The sequence below is a fragment of the Pinus tabuliformis genome, chromosome X, assembly GCF_031772625.1.
Source record: "Pinus tabuliformis cultivar Carrire ecotype Pingquan chromosome X, CPIR1, whole genome shotgun sequence".
Taxonomy (NCBI): domain Eukaryota; kingdom Viridiplantae; phylum Streptophyta; class Pinopsida; order Pinales; family Pinaceae; genus Pinus; species Pinus tabuliformis.
Genome location: NC_142308.1, coordinates 159,148,658 through 159,156,150, shown reverse-complemented (window position 1 = coordinate 159,156,150; position 7,493 = coordinate 159,148,658).

Here is a 7,493-nt window from a genome sequence, read left to right as displayed (position 1 = left end):
CCTACATGGAACCAAAGGGTAAATATTATGAGGGCCATAAATTTGTATCAAGAGCTTTGATTTTGAAGAAATTTATATGCCTGGAAAGTTATCAATGAGTAGAAGACGATGGTGGCCTCAGAAAATAGGTTTGAGATGGTTAGAGGAAGATGAATTTTGATAATGCCACTTCCTTAGAGAGACCAAGGAGTTTGGGTCTATACATCTTGTACCCCCAAAATCCTTGAAGGGGACTAGATGTGTCACATTATGTAATTTATAGGTATGTTGTAGGTCAACAGACTATAACCTCTACCTTTGGTGTTCTTATCACCTTAGTCATTCCTTCATGGAGTTCTCCAAATATTTTCATACGATACATTATGTAGTAACCATCAAATATCCTCTCAAACCATCCTTCCCCATTTCTTCTTTGCACGATTCTTAGATTACCACATGCCACTCTCGCATTATTAAGTAGCTCTCTTGGGAATATTGTCTTGTTCCACACAATTTTCACTTCTACTTCTAGAATGGAACCATAGATAATTGGAATTAGGATATCGGTGGTTGGTGTGAGAATGAAAATGTGGTCCTTGTTGTGATGGTAATATTCTCTACATTCTCCAGTGTCTAGACATGAACCCACTACACGTCTTTGTCCTCGTGACCTTTCCTTGCCATGCTCAACCATTGTTTCCCATTCTATAGTAAGAGGATTATCCACATTAAGTTGACATCTTAAGGGTTTTGTGTTCCACGACAATGTTGTGCTTATAACTTCTTACCATATTTAACAATGCCCACCAATAACATCCCTACTATTTCAAACAACTCCTAGGGTTAGCTCAATTGGTTAAGTTCCTATTGTTAAAGCACTTTCTGATGGGAGGTCATGGGGTCAATTCTCCCAGACTCTCTTGGAGTTAGGCTTTGTTAATGAGCCGACAGGAAGTGATCCCTTTAGGTGTATATGCTCACATAGTTTGTGTGGACGTAGCATCCACCAATATCCAATGTCTATGCACCATACATTAAAAAAAATATCTACTATTTCAAATATTAATCTCCAAGGGCATGCATGTGGAAGCCCCACTTGAATAGTCATCATTATACTTGAAATTCTACATGCTTCTCCCCATTGGCCTTTTGGGTGGGAGTGAACTTGATCTTCTTCCATAAGAATGTAGGAGAACTTTTCCTCTTCACAACTTGGAGAAAATGAATTGGCACAAAGAACATTTTTTATCTTGAGACTCAATCATCATAGAATAAACACACAATTAGTCCATTGATTGATATCAATGTAAGCATCAAACATATTTTCCTTCACTCCACTATTGTTCCTCTTATCAACCACTTCCATGCTTCTAGATTAGTAATGGATGTCATCCATAGTTTGTTACCAAAATTATGTACTAGAGTCGCAAAACATATACACAAAACTCATACACACTAAGTGCAAAGTAAGGGACACTAGGAAATAATGGTAAAGAAACACCTAAAGGGGGGAAATATATTATTAATCGATTAGACCTCGTGTGTTTAAATTTTATACAAGTGGTCACTTTAAATAAGAAAGAGTGACCATAAGTGATCAGGATTGGGTCATTATATTATTTTCCATCCATCTTGATGCTTTTAGAGAGGAAAAATTGGAGGAATAAGCTTATACAACCATTTTTACTGGTGGGTTCTAGTTTGGGGGTTTGAAACATTTTGGAAGAAATTTGAGGAATTAAACGATGATTTTAAGGGGTAAAACTTTGCCTCTTGGGTGCCACACTAGCTATCTCTATTCTACACTTATATACATTTCCAACAATATAAAAAAAGTCCTCAAACAAAGTTTGTATGCAAAATTTATGCCACCTAGAAGTTGACCTTCCTCTTTTGATCACCATGATTCAAGAGGATGCCATGTTAGCCCCCATTATTCATGGAAAAGGGGTTATCCACGTGATCATGATGAAGAAAACTATATAAGAGTCAATGTTATAACTCTAGTTCAAAGTTAAAGGAGTCAACCTTAACCACTAGTTGGCTATCGGGTTGTGTTACAACCGGGCCACTAGGAGAAAAAGGGGTTCCATTCCATTCAAGTGCATTTTTTTCCATACATGAGTAGAGTAGCATAGATTGTATAGAGAGAGATAAAATAGAGAGGGTTTGTGCACTGTAGCAGGGCATAGGCCATATATATAAATCCTTCGTACTTGCATCCATTTCCATTCATAGAGAGGGAGCAGAGCAACCTCAACTTCCAACTAGGTTTTCTCTTGTAAGGCTTTCCTAGATCATATCTTGTGTTATTATGGTTGTAAGTGATTGTATTTGTGTCTATTCTCCATTTTGCGCATTTTATACATTGCATGCATGAAATGACAACTTAATAATCAATAAGTCTAAGGAAAATAACCCTCATGGTATAGAATTCTAATTTTAAGTAAAATTTTATCAATATGTTGTGATGAACTGTCTAGTGGAATATCCACATTAGTTTATGAATCATATTTGTATTACAGTAGGTTTCTTAGGGTATGTTATAGGAATTTTCAATGGTTCCATATCAATTTAAGCAGAAAGTCGTAAAACCCCAGCCATGGCCGACGAATCTCTTAATAAACGTCAAGATCCGACAGAGGAGAGGTTCTCAATTTTGGATTTAGAGCAGGTTGTGAAAATTAGTGGTAATATGAACCTCCATGTGATGGCTCTAGAAAACAATATTGGAATTGGAGAAGATAGAGGTTCCAATTTAGAGGTGAGGTGGGAGGGAACATTGGGGGCTTAGGAAGAACAAAAGAAGGAGTCTAACAAATAACCTGAAATAAAATAAGCTAGTTCCAGTGCCATGAACCTTTCACAATCCCTATTCAAGTTAGAAGCAAAGGTCGAAATAAATCCATATCAAGGTGAGATTGATGATCTAAATTAAATTATTAGTTGCAATAGATAGAAGTTTATTTTAGTGCTCATCACATAGAGGAAGAGCATAAAAAATATCACTCATTTGAAATGATAACATCATGCCCTGACTTGGTGCAAAATACATACAGACACCCTGAAGCTAAAAGGGGATCCTCCATTCACTAAGTGGGAGGATTTAAAAACTCTCATAAAGTCCTAGTTCTACCCTATCAGGTATGTAGAGGACTGATCTAGTGGAATTATTCCAAGAAGAGATAGGGGTAGAGTGTACAAGAGTAGACCATCGAATCTAGGAAGATGGAAATAATCATAGGTATACCCCCAAAGAACCTAGATAACTGCTCAAGCATCTAAACATTGGGGATTATACATTTATATCACAATTCTCTGTTCGATCCCTATGGAGTGACCAAGGTGACATTATTCTAGGTTCACCCTGAATGGAAACACTAGGTTCATTCATCCTAAATGCAAAGAAAAAGTTTCTGACATTTTCTTGCAAGAAGAAAAAAATAATGCTATAGGAAATTACATTGAAACCAGATTCAATAACACTAGAAGGCATAAAATATATCTCAAGTAATCCTTCATTAAATTCAAAAGTTAATGCAAAATATGTAGAAGGAAGTTGAGAAGATTATCATAGACAAAAACGAAAAAGTTTCTCAGCTCAAGGACCATAGTGAAAAATTATTAGCAGAGATCAAGAAGTCCAAGGATAAGAAGCAAAAATTAAAGCAATAAAAGGAAAGTCTCGAGGAGAAACTCAATGAGAGACTATATGAGAAAGAAGAAGAAAAATTGCATTTAAAAAACTTTAATCAAAATTATTAGAACAAAGAAGAGATTTAAACAATGAGAAGCTTGAGCGTCAAAATGAAGTTGAAGCAGAAGCTGAAGAAATTTCACATTTAAAAAATCATAAACAAATTTTCTTATTCAGATTAAGGAACTTAAAGATGATAAAAAATCATTGAAGAACAAATTCAAAGAACTGATCACAAAATAAGCAACGGAATCTTTTAATGTAGTAGTCCAAGCTGAAAAAAAGGGAACAAACAACATCCCATTAGTCTCACGGTTCAAATCCAAATTCAAATGAAGTGAAGACATACTTAGATGCTATAGTTCAAACGACATAAATCCCAAGAGGAAATTTGGCAATCAACTCAACAACATCAATACTTGAAGTAAATCAAGTAATTGCCAAAAGCGTGACGAGGGAAAATTAGGTCACAAGAAATCCTTATCTACATCCTCATCATAAAAAAAGAAAGACCTTAATTTGTCAACGTGTCAACATCATACATAAAGGAAACAACATACTTATGTTTCGAAGACTACCGATGTTAGCATAATTTTGTCTTATGATAAAATTTCATCTAAAGCATCCAATAACTGCAAGCTTCCACATAAGATTGATTTAGGATGGTCAGATCCCTTCTCTGTTCGACAATTTTGTTATCACTCAAAGGATCTAGTCATATTGTATCATCAAAGATGAAAACTTGAAGAATTCTGAAAGATGCGAATAGATTACAAGACAAAGAAACAGATGATACACCTTGTCAACAATAAGCTTTGAGGAGAAAACTTTTTGAAGAGGAATACAATTTTATGAATATAATTTATAAAAGTAATATAAATAATCATAATCATAATAATGATTAATTAAATAATAATTAGTGGTTGAAGAGACATGTCGCAAAAGGACATGACTATTCGTGAAGGGGCACCTTGCCTAATATATAAGCAATGCCCTCATTTGTAACATCATCATATCTCATATTTCTTGTACATTCAATATTCTTATCTATAAATATTACTTGTTCTATGATGAACATTCTTATAATCCAAATATTTTGACTATTTTGCTGCATATATGAACCTTGTTCATTACATGGGGGTCTACATAGCCATATGTGGAAGCAAATGATGTTGTTCAAAACTAGAATGGTAGATACAACTTTTGTATAGGAACAATACTTGGAGAACACAAACCAAAAGAAAGGGAAACCAAGTGGGTCAAAACAGAAGGAGCAACAACATGCTTCCAAGGAGGGGAAGAAGTGGAAACGAGGAAAAGATAAGAAGACAACAACCACAACACACTGGTGCAATGGTCATACAGAGAAGTGTTGTAAGTTACATCCAAAGCTCAATTCGAAGAACTAAAAGAAAGATGTGAAGAAGAAAAATCTCATGGCCATAGATTTGAGTAATTAGGAGGAAAACAACTTGAACATGGATGATAATAATGTCTCTACAACAATGGAGAAGGGGGTGAATTTGAGTAGCCTTCAGCAACATGAAGAGAAGGGAATGACTAGACTCTTCTATATAAAGATATAAGTCAAGAAGACAAAAAATGATGTTATGTTTGACTCAGGGATAGGCGAATCTCATAGCATCAGATCTGGTAAAAAAACTGGGATTGGTGACTCATGGCCATTCAAGCTCATATCCATTAGGATGGATAAAAAAGGAGGCAAAGATAAAGGTAACCAAACAATGCAAAATCAAATTTGCTATTAATGTTGATTTTAGTAATGAAGTGGTGTTGGATGTAGTTCTGCTTGATGTATGTGGAGTTGTGTTTGGGAATCCCTATATGTACATGTTGGATGTGATCTATTTTGAATTTTGAACTTTTTTTGAGCAACTGATCATTCCTCCCCACTAGAAGCTTTTGGACCCCAAAAGATCACTTTCAGTTGTTCAACAAGTGAGGGTATAGTTCCCTCACCTTTCTAATCTTGATCTATTTGTTCTTGGAAGGATTTGTTCCTTTGAGCCCCACACGAAGGTAATCCACATTCCCTCGTTTTGAAGACCTTGTTCTTCTATCAAGAATGGTGTCTTGTTGTAGTTCATCAAGGTATTCAGGAAAGAAATATTCAATGGATGGAATTTGAGCATTATCTCCTTGATCTTCTATCAAAGGAGGCTCATACAACCTTAAATTTTCCACATTAACAACAACATAAATTTGCATGTATGAAGGCATTGTCACCAATCTTTTCCAGAATTCTGAATGGACCATATCTAATTGGTTTCAGCTTTTTACCTTCTCCTTAGAGCCTCTCTTTTCTAATGTGAAGCCAAACTTCATCATCGACTTGGAACTTATGATCTACCCGATGCTTATCGTGCCTTGCTTTGTACTTGCCTTAGCTCTTTTGCAGTTGTTCTTGAACTCTTTGGTGTATCAATTGGATTTGTTCAATGAACCTTCTTGCTTTGTCTATGTCACTATGACCATCAATAGCAACATCCTTTCCAAAAATGAAATCCAAAGGAGACTTAGGCAAGTATCCCAAACATGCTTCAAATGGCAATGTTTGAGTTGAAGAGTGCTTGGCTTGGTTGTAAGCATGTTGAATGTAGTGAAAATGTTCATCCCACAACTTAGGATGCTTGCTACAATACCCATGAAGAAGATGTATCACTCTCATGTTCACCACCTCGGTTTGATCATCTGTTTGCAGACGAAATGTTGTACTCTTTTTCAATTTGGTGTCCATGAATCCCCACAAGCTTGACCAAAAATTACCAACAAAGCGAGAATCTCGATCACTAACAATGGATGTGGGCAATACAAAATGCACCCATACATTTTGAAAGAATAACTGAGCAGTTTTTTCAGCTGAGCAGTTTTTTCAGCTGTAATTTGATTTTTACATGGTATCAAAATACACATTTTGCTGAACCTATTCACAACGACATACAAATAATCTTGACCTCTTTTTGACAATGGAAGACCTCCTACAAAATCCATAGAAACACTCTCCAATGGTCGTGAAGGTATCGGAAGTGGTGTGTACAATCCTAACTTCCTATTTGTTAATTTATGGTATATTCTATGCTTAGTGCAGTTTACTTCAATTTCTTCTTATTAGCCAATGTTTAGCAATCACATGAACATAAAGTAAAATGCAGATAGAACATTAATAGATCGACAGAAAACAAGCCAAGATAAGAGACACCAGATGCGGCGGCTAGCCAGGGACAAACCCCAATGTGGGGAAACCCTTTGATCAATTCTTCTTTAATCTTCAATAGTTCAACAAAGAAAAATAGTACAAATACATAAATATGTAATTTGATGACAGCAACAACCAACCCTAACCAGCAAAGTCAAATCTGGTCAAACAAGATGAAATTGACCTCCAATATGCTTGGCCAATTTTCCAGTCATCTAGGCCTCCAACAACAAGAAGAGGCAACCCATAAATAGTCCGAAAAACACAGTCAAACTGCAACCAACTGAAGTCAACCTGCTACCACAAACTAGGGCAATCAACACTGGTCAAACCAGAGGTCAGATTGCCTCGGTTTGTGTGCCAAAAACTGTGGCCTGCCTAGGAGAGGCAGCCACACCAAAACCGCACCCTGAAAAGTCAACATTGGTCAAAACATCTTGTTGCAACTTCTGCGTCCTCCTTCCTTGCCCTTTTACGTCCTCCTTCCTTGCCCTTCTGCATCCTCCTTCTTCCCACGTGTGAGCTTCTCTTCCTTGTGTGTAAACCCAATCACCTAAGGGGAGAAGAATGTGTGAGAGATGAGATGAGTGAATAATGCTT